The sequence below is a fragment of the Fringilla coelebs genome, assembly GCF_963513975.1.
Source record: "Fringilla coelebs genome assembly, chromosome: 2".
Lineage (NCBI taxonomy): Eukaryota > Metazoa > Chordata > Aves > Passeriformes > Fringillidae > Fringilla > Fringilla coelebs.
Window position 1 is genome coordinate 86,187,182 of NC_140029.1, and position 16,617 is coordinate 86,203,798.

At 39.7% G+C, this 16,617-nt stretch overlaps 1 protein-coding gene across 1 annotated transcript in view; it reads left to right on the top strand.

Annotated features, from left to right (window-relative positions):
* The window catches only part of TENM4 (teneurin transmembrane protein 4), a gene marked incomplete at both ends in the record, with an annotated part of 337,845 nt that overhangs the window by 174,573 nt on the left and 146,655 nt on the right, over positions 1–16,617 (top strand). The window lies entirely within an intron of this gene.

The window sequence follows — 16,617 nt, forward strand, 5'->3', positions numbered from 1 at the left end:
TTTGATTTTTTGTTTGTTTGATAGGCTTTTTTCTGTTTCTGGAGCAGAGGTGTAGGAGTGATCGAAGAACAGACAGTAGCACCATTCCACAGTTCTGTGTGACAGTTCTGCCATTGAACACCATCAAAATCACTCAAGCTGGAGTTCAGGCAGAGTACTGGGGTTAAAACTCCAATAAAGGGCACTGTGAGCCTTGGTAGTAGCAACCACAGTAACAGAAATCCCTATTTCTCCTTGCTAACAGAAAGAAGCTGAGATTGCTTAAGAAGAACAAATTAACTAAATAAGTCTTCTGACTTCTCTGGCAGTAAAATGCCCTGTCAGTTCAGCTCACAGGCATGGATTTGTTGCTGTCCAAGGAGGAAAAGATGCTGCCAGTGGGTGCCTGACAGCACACTGGGTATTCTTCTTCCACCCTGTAAATATCTAAATCTGTTTCCGATCCAGTAATATTTAATTTTAAATTTGTTTAACCTGCTTAAACTGTTCATATACTGAAATTCATTTGGTTGTAATTTAAAGATTAGTCTATAAAACTAGCACTCAGCTTTCTTCTGACCGCAGTGTTTAATGGACTTTTTTTCTTTGCAAAAAAAGCAGACTCATTCAAAAGCTGCCATTAATCCCTCTCCCAACAGAGGCATTGGTGTTGAGTCTCAGCTGTCTGCAATAGTTACCTAAGAGCTATGGGCTGTAATTTGTCTTGGCAGGTTAATTAAAAAGTTTAGGTCTTACTAAAGCAAAGTCATTAACATCCCAATATTCCATTTTAGCACTAAAGTTTATCTAATGCAGAAATGGAAACTGGTGTAATACTATGTTTTAAATTTAAAACCTGGAAATGTGATGTTCTGTCTTGTTTGCAGCTGAGCAACACTAGCGGTAGTTACTTCTAGAAGTGTGTTGAAATTGAAGTCTTACTTTATAGAATGCAGATTTACTTCCATTTAGTTTACTTCAGTAATTTGATTTTTTACTTAAAAAAAACACAGAAGCTTAAGATACTCTTCTGAAGGCAGCTTTTTCTCCTTGTTGAAGAATGTCTTTGGTTCAAAATTTCCCATCACAGGAAAGAAATCAGTAAGGCTCTTAGAGCAGAAAACGTTTAAAGCACTGTCACTATTGTTCTTGTTTTCAAAGTGATGTTTAAGTGTTCTGGCCAGACTTTTCTCTTGGCCTCATTGCACTAATATAGGGAAAAACAAGGAGGAAAAAAACAAAAGAAAAGAAGCATTCTTAATTTGCCTTTGAGCATCAAGGGAATGGTGAGGGTGAGAAGCATGTCGGATTGTCTTACTGTTTTTGGTTTTGCTCTGCTGTACATCCATGACTGCATGATAAACAGAGCATTCCATGATATGGAGCCCATGATATATTCAGTATATCCCCTGCTGACCTTGAATCATTCAGGGTTTCTGTGATTCAGAAACAAGGAAGTTTTCTTTTGGTACACAGGTGGGAATCACTTTATCCACTGGCAGCTGTATATCAACACAAAGCTGTAGTGTAAAAACCTTGTTTAAGTACAAGCTATGAATTTTGAAACTGATTTAGTAAAATTTTTAGATAGGAAAATGTGGCTTCTTGGCTAGAATTTGTCCAGAAAAGTGCAGCATTTGTATAAGTACCATAAAAATCACTGTAACAGCCTTAACAAGGTGGTACCTTTCTCCTCCATCTAGCTTTCAACAGCTTGTTATAAAAAGAAAAAGAGAAACAGTCAGGTGTTTTTTGTAACTCTAATGCTTCAGAACCTTTCTAGTGTATTCATGAAGTCTGGCGAGACATGATTGCTAGATTGTAAGTACATAAATACTGTGGTACTGTAGTGTTACTATTGTTTTTCACTGCCCAAGTAAAGAGGATAAAGCAACCTGACAGTGCTTATGAACTAGTGTGTAAAGTTGCAACACCAAACAAATAAATCAAGTCACACATGATGGGAGCCTTAGATCTGTCTGTGCAGGGTGAGGAGCCTTCAAAGGAGTTGTGTTGACTGTCAGAGGCAAGCTGCCATTTCATTTGATTCCTGTGACAAGATCACCTAAAATATCTCCCTTTATTATTCCACTAACATAGGGCTTACAGTAAGAGCAAGTTTGAAAAGTATAGCTGTGATGCAGGAAGAAGTAGGATCCAATGATCTGAGAAGCAGACCAGCAGCCTAGAACTCCTGAATTCTGATTGATGTGTTAATTCTGCCCCAGCCTAGGCTTATGCTTCAGCTGCTCACTGTGTAAAACTGAGGAGAGCGACATTTCTCCGGAGATGCTGTGAGAGTGATAGAACTGCTGGGAAAATGAATGAAGCATTAATTAATAATCACTGATAGTAGCAGAAAGCACAAAATTGATAATAGTGATCATAATGATAAGTTCATAAAGCCAAACTGTGCAGTCATTGCTTCAGGCAAACATCCCCTGCAAGTGAGGACTCACCAAAATAAATGGCAATAGCTTTTACTTCAGTAGTAAACATGTTGGATGGAAAGACTGCTGATTTTCCAAGTCATATCTGCTATGTTTCAACAGACCGAGCTGTTCAGAGCCAGCAAATCATTGCAGGCTCTGTATGACAGTATCAACTGCAATTACTGTGCAGTGCTTGCCTGGAATGATTTGGCTTCCATTATTCTAGTGAAAACTGGAGAAAAATGGAAAAAGGCATCTGTATTCCCAGTTTGATAACACACAGTTAATTTCATAAATTGTGAGGCTGTCCATTATACAGCTTTGGAATGTGATAAAGCTATAACTAAATCCACTCAGGAACATTAGCATAGATTTTGAGGGCAGGAGATGGCAACTTGGCCTGTTTTCTAAATGGGTGTGGAATCATCATCACTGAAGGGCTAGGTGTTGTCAAAATGTGTGCCTGTTACATGCACTGAATGTAAACCTGGGGAGAATACAGCCTTGTAATGCCTATCAGACCTTATACTTCTGAATGACACAGAAAATTCAAATGGAGGGAAAAATATTATTCTAGAAATTTTCAGCTTTTAACAGCATTTTTATATCCCATTCTTCCAAATTACAATTCATTACATTATAAAGGAATGGACAGTCAAGGTGTCTCAATAATAAATTAACTTTTTTTCTAAATTACATTGGTGGCACTTTCTGAAATTCCTGATAGAAACACTTCTTTGAGAAACACCTTGTGGATTCACAATCTGCCATGATCTGCCTAATAGTGGTAATTTATTTAGAGCAATCTTGTCCAGCGAAGCAAAATAGTAGACTGAGAAATCAGCTAGAATCAGCACATCTGAGACAGATTTTGGCCAAAAGTCTGCTCAGTAGAAGCAAAAAACATCTGAGAACCTGAAAAGAGCATCTGTGGAGTCAAAGTATCTTCCAGCAGCTGTTACTGCTGAGTTCAGGTGGTCTCAACTGTGCAGGGCCATTGAGAAATCAAAAGGAAAAGCAAAATCAATTGTCTGTGAGAGGACGGCATCGCTGTTTACCAGCTTGTCACCCAGCAAGCTACAGGAAACACATGTAGAGCGCCCAGGATAGGGTGCAAGGTTTTATCTCATTCCTATCTTCTACATGAGACAACACTTAAGAAAAGGATCATCTGTAAAAAAACCCTGCTGTAAGTAGTTTCCTCCATTGAAGTGCAAGATGAGCTCCAGTGTGAGTACAGGGGGCTGACAGCACATCCAGCACCGGGTAATATACACCAAAAGGCACGTGCCCTTCCTGCAATAGCCCAGAATGTAACCTATCCCATGCAGTCCCTAGGGCAGCACTGCACACTCAGGAATGGTAGCAGCAGAGGAACAATAGGACTGAGCTCAAAGGATAAATTGCAGGGCACAGAGACAAGCATGGGACTGGGAACCCTCGTTGTGTGAGCGGTGACAAGAATGGCTTCCTTAGCATTGTGTGAAAGTGCCTTTGTGTTTAGCTTGTTCTTAGCATAGGGAAGAGGAAGCATCTGAGTAGCTCAGATTTGCTTTAGCTGCTTATGTGTAAGCTAATTTAAACTCTAGCAATTTCCACTTCAGAGAGGGATACAGAAGTGTGATCCACTTAGAGTCTCAAAGCCATTTGTGTTATTTACACTTGCTTTTCTAATGTCTGGAAAAATCTAAATTGGCTTCATGTAAATATAGAGGAGTTAGGATACTGTACAGAGTAACATGGGATGTGATCTGTTCTGGTTTGCACTTTGCTTTTAACTCTTAATGTCACAGTTACTCGACTTAAAAGTCCTCCATTAGATCTTCAGGACTCGGAAGGAGGAAAAGTGGTTTTAATGTCTCAGCTACCCTTTTCTGAACTTCTCCTTAGGCTAAAGAGGCTGAAAGTTCAGCAAGTACTTTGCTGAATCAGAACTCTTAAACTGCTAATGAGACTCCAGCCGCTCTGTGGAAGAGCTCAGTTCTCCCCTATTGCATGAGTATGGTCATCTTAGCCCTTCTGTTTCAGAGAGGGACATGGAGCACTTCTACAATGTGGTAACCCTCTGCAGATAATTAGTTAGTAACCTATTCCTGCCCACACTCACAGCTCTTTTTTTGCTCTGCACAGAAAAAGAAATACAGCAGTATGAGAACCATGCCAAGGGGGAAAATCACCTCATTTTTGATGCTATTGATCTCTGTGCTACAAAATAATAGCAGAGCTTTGCAGACTCTGCAAATAGTTTTTTCGACTTTGGCTCTATATGCTCCCCTACAAGCACACGTCATGCTCTGTCAGATGGGCGATGCTTTTTTTGATTACTCTCTTGTTGCTGCCAACCCTTTTTTTGATACTTTGTTTCCTGGTTTCTGCTCTTACCTAGCTTCTCTGAGTGTGGCCAAGCTCAGAGGTCTCAGGTAGTATTTAGAAAAGATACAGTCACTCAATTCGTGTAGAAAGCAAAAAATGCATGTATGAGTCCCTGCCAGGCTATGTTAGGTTTTTCTTTCCTTGTGTATTTGATCTCATGAGTGACATTTTGTTGACAGGTCTGCTTGACTGAAAATGCTGATCCTCAGAGCAGGTTCAGGTTATGCTGCAGCATTGCAAAGTATCTTCCTTTAAACATCCAGCTGGCCGCAGAGTGTGAGGTCCTCTGGTAGAATTGAACTAGTCTATGCAGAAGGTTGGCAAGAAGACAGGAGATTGCCCTCTCCATCCTGGCCAAATCCAGCCCAGTCAGATAGGCTGGGTATCACAAGGCGAGACAGAAGTGTGGGGTGAACTCCCTCTGCCCGAGATTTGTGAGCTGCAAGAATTCCCCACTCCAAGCAGGTGTCATGCTGTGCATGGTGAGATTTCACTTTCATCCAGTCCATGTGCAAATGTAATCTGTTCTCTTTATAGGGTTTAATAAAAAGCAACCATGGGCTGAGCCTGGATTTGGAAATGGAAAGAGGGCTGTTCAGAGGTGAAATTTGTCACATTAACTTGCACTCCTTATATCCAGAGTTTGTTTGCTATTCTCAGTAAAACAGTGATGATGATTTTGGATAGATAGTGACACAGCCCTTAAAACTTTAGCAGCTGAAAGTCAACAGCAGCTTTATGAGTGCACCCTTAATCTTTTCATATTTTTTCTCAAAGCTGATGAACAGCCTCATATCCCAGTGAAGTGAGCCAAGAGGGTGAGCATGTTCCAGTGTTGGAGTTTATCTCTGTGTCTGCCTTTTCAGAAAACTCCGAACAGATCAAACACTCCTCCTGGTTCTTAAATCCCTTTCAGCTTCAGTCAGTAATGTTTGTACATGATCCCATGATACCCTGCTCCCTAAATGTTAAATGCAGCTTTCTGCCTGCTGCTGCTTAGATCTACAGCACTTCCAAGGAACAGGAAATCAGACCAATTGTTTCAAATCTGGATGTTACTTGTAATGACCTTTTTTCTCTCTGCAAGCATTTCTTGCATAATAACCCCTCTTCCCAAGCCAAAATGGCAGGCAAAATTATTATTTCAGGATTTTACTATTGAAGACATAAGGTATCTCTAATAAAGAGGAAATTAGGACATGTCTCAAAGATAATTAAATAATAAGAAGCCTGTAAAGGTCAAATGCTTGGCTGTGAAAACTTCCATGGCTTCTTTTGCTGTGTAAAGTGTATCTCTTCACTGATGATCAGTGAATAAAAGCTAGGAGTAGAAAATTAAAATGTGTAAAGCTAGCTTAGTTTTAAAGCACAGATGAAATAATTTATTTAATGTTAGATTTGAACTTTTTTTTTTTTTTATTTCTATATGTACACATGTCTTTCAATAGCTCTTACAATTACAAGTGATAACTTGAGTGGGGAAAATAGAAAAATGGACAGGTACTTTCATTTGTATTGTTGTATAAAAGAAATTAGGCCATGCTTCTAAAGACTGCTTGGATGCCAGTAAGTATTCATCTCAGTAGAAGTTAGATGTCTGAGTGTCTTTAATGTTCCAGATTTTGTCTGGTTTTAATCATGCTTTAAAGTGGTAGAAAAACGAAGGTAGATTTGTCATTTTGAAAAGCTTTGCCTACATTTGTACTTACATGGACTAGTAGCATTGAATTTGCATGTCTGTGTGCTGTGTTCAGGCAGGCAAGTTCCCTTGATCTGACAGAGCTTGGACAAAAGGTTTATTGATTGGGAGAATTACTTTAGTTTTAGGGTCAAGAAAAGGTTTATTTATCGCTGAAGTCTATGCCTCTTTCTTTCTTTCTTTCTTTCTTTCTTTCTTTCTTTCTTTCTTTCTTTCTTTCTTTCTTTCTTTCTTTCTTTCTTTCTTTCTTTTTCTCTTTCTTTCTTTCTTTCTTTCTTTCTTTCTTTCTTTCTTTCTTTTCTTTTCTTTTCTTTTCTTTTCTTTTCTTTTCTTTTCTTTTCTTTTCTTTTCTTTTCTTTTCTTTTCTGTTATTTCTTTCTTTCTGTTATTTCAGTCCCTGTGTTTTTCTGTTCACTTTTTTTTCAGAAAAGCATAATTCTGCCTTAATAACATGGCATGTAAGTGCTGTCTGAGGGGTTCTGGAGAAATGTGTAAAATGGTGCATATGGTTTTCGTTTTTACACTTTTGTATATAGCTCTTTCCACGCAGCCCAGACTGCGGGCTAATGTAAGCACAGCTTGTTTTATTCCTGTGTCGTATTACCGAGCTGCTAGAGCAGCTTTGTGCATGCTTTTCTTTCCATGAATGCTCCCCTCCTAAAGCACAGCAATAAGGCTGTGGGAGTTACTCGTCCGCTTTGGCAAACAAAAAGAAAACTCTTTCTGTACCAGAACAACAGACACTTTAAAGCCTCGCTTTTCCAAAGGCTGTATTCACGTGTACATACTTGCATGCAAGACCACAAAAAAACCAGAAGCCAACAACATCAGCACCTCAGGAGTCACTGGACCAATCTTCATTTTGCATGGGGGCCGAGCAGATGAGAGGGACATGGTCTGTGCAGTCACTCCTGGCGTATGTTGACTTTTTAAATGATAACAGTTGGTCTGTATATTAGATGTGTGACTGCTTTCTTTTGCTGAGTGCTACAACAGTCTCAGAAAAAGTTCCATAGATTATCTTAAACTGATTTCTAGACAGCTTGCCAGAGGCTCTGAGAAGGAGCAAGATTTGACCACATATGTGCAGCAAGTCTGCAAGGGGCAGGAACAGAGCCATAAGTACTGCTTTTTGTCTGGCTCTGACAGAAGACCACCAAGAGTTCAGTGCAGCTGTCTGAGATGCCCCAGAGAACTGGGGGCATCCTTGCAGGGGGGCAAGGCTGACATAGAACCTGGAGGGGAGTCAGGCTCTTGTGTGGCTGTGGCTGCAGGTCAGGCATCCTGCTTGAGAGCATGTCCAAGCACCAGGCACTTGCCTAACTGAACCTCACATATCAGTCATTCCAGCCAGTACATCCTAAGTTATCAGACTGGATATATTAACTAAAGACTTGGTGTAAAATGAAATTTATTTTTTATGCACCCAAAATTATCACACTGCCAAGGTTTCATGGCATTTGTTTGACCAAAAGAGATTACATTTGTAGTTCTCTGGGTGTGTATGCAAGAATGGTTTGGGTTTTTTTCCTCCTGTAATACACCAACTTAAAACATCATTTAAAATGAAATTCAAGGCCAGATTTAGCCTTGCCCTGAGCTATGACAGCAGAAAATGTAATGTACTGAACGTGAAGTAACTTCTCTCTTGCTAGTGCAGCTCCAGAAGTTGAACCCTGAAGGCTGAATAATTGTTGTTTCCTGTATTAGTTTGTAACAATTTATGAGAGTGGGAAGGAACAAAAAAAAAATTCTTTTCAATCCCCTGGGCAAATAGGGGATATGAGAGTTTCATCTACTGGAGTGAAATTCAGGTTTAAAAATATTCCAACTGCAAAAAAGGGAAGAAAATAATTGTTCACAGTGTGTCTTTCTAGATCTACACAGCCATGTCACAGTTATGTTACAAGTATGGATTAAAGTCTTATTGTGCTTGGAAGCTGCATTGTAGAAGGAAAAATAAGAGGGCTTCAGTCCAACAGCTACTCTTTGTTTAAAATTATTCACTGAATTTTTTTTCCCAGCTAACTTCCAACCTGTGATCACATTTCAAGTGCTCTGAAGCAGAGGGTGTTTTCAGATGGTCAGTGTTTGATTCCTTAAGAACTGTGTTTCAAGACCCTTTTGTGCTTTTTTAGCATTGCTTATGTTGTGAGGAAACAGTGTTCCCTGTTTGGCCCTATGGACAGCAGAAATACATTAGCAGGATTTCCTGAAAGTTGGTGAAGTCAAGGGAGTTAAATGGTCATATACATCGACCAATGCCCAAGTGCTTTTGAAATCCCATTTCACTTTATGCTTTCAGCCATCTGAGAGCTTCAGATTATAAGGCATTCTGCCCTGGAAAGATTTCTTCTTAATAAGGAAGCAGTAAGAGAAAGGAATGAATCAGGGAAATAAAGATAAAGCTCTCTCTCAAAGGGCAACCCAAATTCAGACCAAATGTGGCAAAGGTTTCTGAAATGATCAGGCTTGTTCTCTTCTTTATTTACTCCCCAACTATTCCCACTTGGTCCCTTTTTCTGTAGAACAGAAGTTCAAAATAGGACAGAAAAAATCTGCCTTTTTAGTATTTCCAGCTGGGACTGGAGTCAAATGTGCTTGAAATAGTGTGAGAAAGACTGATATGATTGTGGTGAGAGCCATTTGAGTATCTGGATATACATCTCAAACCAGGCCTAAAAACCAGAGTATAGACAGCTCAAGGGAAAATGTGCTCATGTGATGTACTGTGAAATTTGGCAAAATCAGCAGCTCTTGATTTCAATAAGTGACCTAACTGCCCCTGAGCACCAAACCTTCTGTGCTTCACCATCACCTTGTAAAATGGCCCAGCCTGTAGAGTCACTTCTGGCAGGGGCAGGTGTCTCTAGTCAGTACCTTCATGGAGATGGGGGTGTATCTGCGCTGGCAAATTGCTTTTTTAAAATGTTCTTACAGAAAAAAAAGAGGTGGGAGAATAACATTCAATTCAATATTGTGGTTATGTCCTCTCTCACTTTCCAGATTCAGGAGTGATTTAAGGATCTGTTTAAAGGACTGCCTGCTTGTTGCCCTTTTCCTAATTTAGCATCCTTATACCTGCATGTGAAGATTAGAGTTCCACTGGGATGTGAGAGGAACACAGGGTTGTATGCATGGGTCCTTAATTAAAACAGACCTCCCAGCCTTAGGAAAAAGAAAAGAAAATCAAAATCTGGCACAACATCAACTAGCATTAGCAGTATCAGCATCCTGCTAGGTGCCCTACAGAAGAGGAAACTGTGAAAGAGCACTCAAAAATAATGACTGAGTTTCCATGATGATGTCAAGATTTTCACATCTCAGGCTGCCAGGTGTGGATTACTTGAGCTAGAAGTATAAAAGCTGTGCAAAATAAAAATGAAGCAGAAAAAATGAAATCTCAGCAGGTGATGATGTACTATAAGAAGGAATCAGTCCTTTAAAGCTTCATCTAGGGAAGGAAGAGGAGGAGCAAGAGAATACCAGACCCAGCATTTCCACATTTCCTTCCACATTTCCTTTGTTTCCAGGGCATTTTCTTTCCCCTTACCTTTGTTTTTCCTTTTTTTTTTTTGGCTCATAATGTCAAATCTGATGCTCGAAGACATCTGAAACCTGTTTTATCCCCTCTCACCTCCACGTCTGCCTTGCCATTGTTATCACAATTACAAGGGCAGTGACAGTTCTCTAGGCTTAGAATCCAGCCTCTCCTGCAGTGAAATTCAATCGAGTAGCATCATTTCTTTGAAAAATAAACAAGACTGCAAGCTCTGCAACTGGGAAGTAAATTAAATGTGCTCACAGAGCTTCAGAATCCTCTTTGCCTTTCATGTTATACTGCTTGACTTCCTATTAAAATTATTGCTAACGTAGTCGGGGCAGTGACAAGGAGCATTTTTGTGAAAGAGAGATGTTATTGCAATGAGCTTGTAGGTGCCAGTCTTATCCTGGACAAGCAGATCTAGGAAAAATAGTATGTGGCTTTCTAAGGTTGCTCTAGTGCAGCAGCAAAGAGTAAGGTGAAATAATGTGGTGTCCCTTCACTCTCCCAAGCAATGTAATTCAGTGTACAGTGAGAGAAATGCTGGGCACTCCTCATGGCCCTTTTGTACTGATGTGGCTGACAGAGGATTTCAAGGTCAAATACAAACCATGGAGTCTCCCTCTTTGCTGCCTTGCTCCCTGTGCCCTCCCTCCCTCCCAGCAAAACGTTTTTGTTAGCCAGGGGAACACAACTAGGCAGAAAATAGATCAGTGGACAGCTAGGAACAATATGTTTCTGAGTGACAATAAATATATGTATTTGTTTGATACAGTAAACAATCCTAATTATTTGATTTACCTTCTTTTCTGGTTTCCTTGCTATTTTTTAATTAATGCATCTTTGTGTAGAGATAGTCAGCATTTATTAGGAGAAGGTAAAAAACCTTTTATTGTTCTGATTAGTATGTATGTAATGTCTTCCTGGGCTGGTAGATGAGTAGCTGTGGCAATTTATTTTAGGCTGAGCAGCTACATATATCTTCTCACCATAACTGAACAAAAGATTTTGAGGCCATTTCTTATGTAGTGGTGGAGTAGACTACCAGTTGAAGGGACCAGACAGGATACTTAAAAAAAACCTGCTCTTTTCTTTGCATCTCATTTCTAATGTGGAATATTCTCACTGGTACAAGTTTTTAGTATTCCTTGATTGCTGAACTGAGATTAGCATTGATTCATTAAGGTCTAATTGTCCTACTGCACTGCTATTCCTTCATGTTTCTGACACCAAACACTGCCATCTCCAAAGCAACTTTTTGTAGTTATCAAATGAAACAGTTACATTTGAATTCATACAGCCACACAGCACTGAATGGCATTTAATCAGTTCTTAGAAAGCAGTCCTGGTGCTTATTAACTCCCAAAATGCTACTGCCTTCAGTTGCCAGCTAGATAACTATTTTTTCTTTGCCAATAGATAGTTGCCTCTAAATGCCTAGGGAATGATGATGCTTGGTGGCAAGTGCAGGCTATAAAATATTTATCTTTAACACACAATTGTATTACTGCAGCCTCTAATAGGATTTGGTGTCAGGCAAACATCTGCCTTGGCCTCTGGCCCAAAGATAGGGAAACAAGCTATTAAGTTGGATGTTGCATAGTAAATAAATAAGGCAGAAATACTGTTAAAGTAGCTGTACTGCTGACCAGCAAACATGGTGAGTATATAAAAAAGAAGTCCATCAAGAGTCTAGAAATTTGTCTAGCTTCTTAATATGGTTATTGTGTTGCATCTGAATAAAGGTAATTCATGTCAGTAGTTGTGAGCCAGGCTGACAGATCTTTATAGAGTTCACCACAGTAGAATTGGCTTTCATGGGGCTTTTTGTCAGCAGCAAAGTGGTCCCCTGAGCAGACCATTAGCCTGGGAGCTTTGTCACTGTCACATGAGTCAATTTATAATATGAAGCAAATACTGTGTTGTATTTGTCCATATCTCAGATTAACAACCTAAAAAAAATGGGAATGGTAACAATTAGCGATTTCATATCGAACTCGATAATGCCCTTAAACAAAAAATAGTATAGTGTGAAGTCTTATTGTGTGTATGGGCTGGATCATGCCAATTTATGGCTTCTTTCATGTAAAGGGTGATTACAGTGGGAAAACTAGCAATGGGACAAAGGTTTCAGCCAAGTTTCCCTCAAAATCTACCAGCTGTGGGTTTACTTGTACTGAAAAACATCCCCTGAAAGAAATGGCAAAAATAGCAGATCAATGTTATTTTATGCAATATGTTGGATTATAGGTGCTGAGGATACTTAGAGTATTTTTTGTTTCTTTCTTTGCTTTGATATTTAAAGCTCATGAGCAGAAAGGATCTCAAAGAGTACTTGAGAAGAAGAGTTTTGCTCTTGAAGAAGTCTAGGCTTTTGCACTTAATGGATGTTTTCCCTTTCTTATTTTTATGAACCCAGGAAGTGTTTTGTACATCCTCCTTTTCCTGGCTGAGGTAGGCTGTCCTAGGGTAGGGAGTACCTGCTCTGTCGGACAGGGCATTTCCATACCATTCTCCAAAATGACAGTGTGGATCTGAAGACCAAGTGTCCCATTATGTCATTTAGACTTTCTGTCAGAGAAGAATGAGGATATTTATAATGGAGAGCTGCAAAGATGCTCAGAGGGCTTGAGCACCTCTCCTATGGAGACAGGCTGAGGGAGTTGGAGTTTCTCAGCCTGGGGAAGAGAAGGTGCCAAGGAGACCTTAAAGCTCTTCCAGTACATAAATGGACTACAAAAGAGCTAGGGAGGGACTTTTTACAAGGGCATGGAGTGATAGGATGAGGAGGAATGGCTTTAAACTGACAAGTAGGCAAGTTTAGGTCAGATATTAGGAGGAAATTCCTCACTGTGTGATGAGGCATTGGCACAGGCTGCCCAGAGAAGGTGTAGTTGACATATCCCTGGAGGTGTTCAAGGCCACTTTGGATGGGCTGTGGAGCAACTTGGTCTAGTGGAAGGTGTCTCTGCTCATGGCAGGGGGATTGGAACTGGGTGGTCTTTAAGGTCCCTTCCAATCAAAACCATCCAGTGATTCTGTGATTCCATTAAATGACTTGCTTTTTCAGTTGCTAATTAGATTGTGAAGCTGGCAGAACACTTAATTCCATAGGCAAGCTTCTGCATTCCCTCTTAGAAACCTCATGACCTCAAGTTTTGCCCATGTGCCCCTGCTGTGAGTTGTTTGCTTTCAGAAGTTTTACTTCTGCTACCATTGGTGGTTGAAAGGGGGCATGGAAACTGTGTTTTCAGTGTTCTCTTTTCATTCAACAGCAAAACCTGATGAAGGCATCATGCATCATCCATTGGCTGGCCCTCCAGTTATTAATCTCTGCCCTTACCGGCTGGTGTCAGTCAGATCTCTTCAGGGATTTGGAAGCTGAGAGAAAACTGTGGGAATCAGACTGGAAACAGAGAGCATATGTATCTCTTTCTAAAATAGAATTGTTCATGGTCTCACAGTGAACTTTAACAATTAAATAAAAACATTGTCATAATTCTCTGAAGGAGTTCCCATGGTACTATTCATAAAACACCATATGGAATTTTGTATATATTGGAAAATACTCCTCTAATTATGTGAACAGCTTACAGAAGAAGTTGTATAATGGAGACTAGAAGCCAGCCATAACTGCAGTGGCCTGTTTTTGCTTATTGACTGATAGTGTGTCACCTCTGTAGCAATGTTGACTGTGAACATCCTCAAAAGAAAGACAGCTGCTTTGTGCCACTGACTTAGGGACTCCCTGAATGTTAAAGTTGTGTCCCTTCTATCCCGTATGATAATAATTTGGCTAAGCCCTAGCTTCTGAAAATGTCTGCTTGATTCTTTATGCTTTCCAGGGTTCTCCCATCACAACTCCCTTATTTCTGATGCCAAGTCATCCTCCTCCTTCTGTTTAGCTTGAAATGGAGGTGTTAGAGCACTGTGCATGAACGTGTATGTACTTACACATGCCAGAAGGGCCAGAAAATTTTCTGAGGTGCTCAACTGGCAGTCTGTTAGCACTGAAACAAAATTTAGTCCTAGGATGGAAACAGAGGTTTTTATGAAAAGCCTTGAGTGGGTATAACTTTCTAATGCCTGCAGTCTTCAAAGTAAAAAGAAATTCCAGGTTGTGATTCTGCCTAAGAATATAAATAGGAGCATGCTCAGTGTTGCACATACAGCTTGCAGACTTGCTCCTCACAAGCCTTAGTCTCTGCCTTGTTTTGTGCTCATTAGCTGTGGAGTTTCTGAGGAAAAAAAGTGTGTTCATTTAACACTTCCTTTATGGAAATACTTTGGATTTGTTTGGGAGTAGCTTTGAGACAAAGATGCACTGCATGAACCTTCATCACTTTTCAGAATTGATTCTCAGTAGCGAAGAACTTTTGGGAGTGTGTGAAGACCCTAATTGCCCTGAATCATCAGGAAATTTTAACTGCTAAAAAAACAGCAAGTGGCACAAGTCACAGGGGGGGTAGAGTTTCTTTTCACTTCATCTCATCTCTATCAGGCAGGTTATTCCAGGGCAAATAAAGGTAGTGTAAAATGAGAATACATTAAAAATGTTACTTTTGGCTATATTAGAAAATAAGGGGCATCAGAGAAAGCAGTGAAATGGGATGAAAGGATTTTTAAGGGCCTACTCTATTATTAATAGCAGAGAGTATTCAGGCCACAAATAAGAGCTACTGAGGTGCTTCAGTGAGGAAGGTAAAATGGGTTTCGTCCACCTGTTTTTTAATTCCTTTTGAATTCCTTTAGCCACCCTAAGGCAATGAGGCAGTTTGGTGTCTGGGAAACCAAAGATTGAGGAGGTAGTGATAGATGAAGTGATATGTGTGCATATCACATGAGAAATGCCAGATCTGCAAATGAACCAGAAAATTAGATGTGAATATTTTTTTTAATGAGTTGGTGTCAGTCACTGCCAGCAGGGATCTGACCAGTTAGAGGTGTCTCTGCTGAACTAGTCAGAGGAGGAAAGGATGCACCACCAGAGTAAAGGTTATTACATGGATTCACCCAGAAATTCTGGAAAAGGTATTATAAGCACAGGTCTGCTCCATATCTGATTACTCTGAACTTCTAAATCCCTTTATACATAGTCATTGTAGTGGACAAAGTAATTCAGTTTAATCTGCAGTGAACATCGAATTGGTGTGCGGAATCTTTTCTGTCTTGTCCTAGGCATCACAGACACACCAGCTGAACCCACTGTAACTGCAAAATATTGTTTTCAATAAGATTACCATTTAGCTGATGTGGTGCATTGTCACACTTGGGAACGGTTGCCATGCTTGATGTTATGCTACTTTTTAGATACTTTCTAGATGTTTCTGTGGGTCTTTTTACTATTTTACCTAAATATTATATTACAAAAATATACCAAGGAAGCTATATACATATTTACTCCTTTTCAAGATCTTAGTTTAGTCCATTAAAGCAAAACTTGGGAAAAAACTTTTAAAAACCGTTTTTAATATTCTAAAGGTGTTGTTAACATTGGGAGTCTATCCTGCATCACGCTCTTGAGTATTCCCCTTGACTTCAAAGGTCACACATGTTACATCTGTGCAGTGTTGTTTCACCTTGCAGCCCCTGACCCAGTGTGGCGGTGGGGTGGTGAGGTGTCATGGGACAACTGCACTGATGCTGAATAGCACAGCCCTTCTCTTCCCACTTTTCAGGCAGCAGGAAAAAAATGCTCTAGTTTTTTTTTCTGCTGCATTCTTCTTTGTTTTGCCACCTTTTGAGCTTAACCACCTGATTGGAGGGTCTGACAAGTGCTAGAACCAGCACAAGAAGAAGGAGCTTAGAATTGTTCTTAGGATGAGAAGATTAGAGGAAAAGGACTGAACCTTTCAGCAACAGGAGCAGTTAAATCTCCTTGCTCATCTCATTATCTTGTTTCACAGAACTCACACTCTGTATGTTCTTCATGTGTGTAAGTGTGTACATAACTAACTTCCTTTTCCTAAATCTCTGGGTATATTTCTTGAAGAAAAGAAAAATATAAGTATTGTAAAAAAAGCATAGAGAAAAGAAAGTCATAAAGTGAATTAATTTTTGTTTTCGGCAAAAATAAAACTCTGACATTAACCCATGTCGGAGTTCTGATGATTGTATACACATGGGCTAATATTAGCTTTTCATTTATAGGATTGATTTGTGTTTATACCTGCTATGAAGTGAGAGATGATATTCTTAAATATCACTATAAATGCACAAGGCCTTAGTCATTACTTCTTTATTCTAGGAAGCGTGGCTGCTCTTTAAATGGAACAAAGATGGCAGCTCAAGCCTAAAGGATTGACTGCATGTTGTGACTGTATTTTTACACACCATCAAGTGAATACCTGCTTAGCTGCTGAGCGTTAGAAAACTGACAGCACTTCCTTGTACCTTTCTTGCTGCATGGAGCTTTCTGCTTATGAGATGTCTGAAGCCAGAACTGAAAACATAAATGCTTTAAACTGGTTTTATTATTTAAATTTGCTGTTGTCTTTTGTGAATTATTGAATTGCACCACAGCCTTTAAAATGTCCTTTAGAAACCTCTGCTTTTTGGCAAACACCCATCCAGAAACTGGCTTCCTTTCA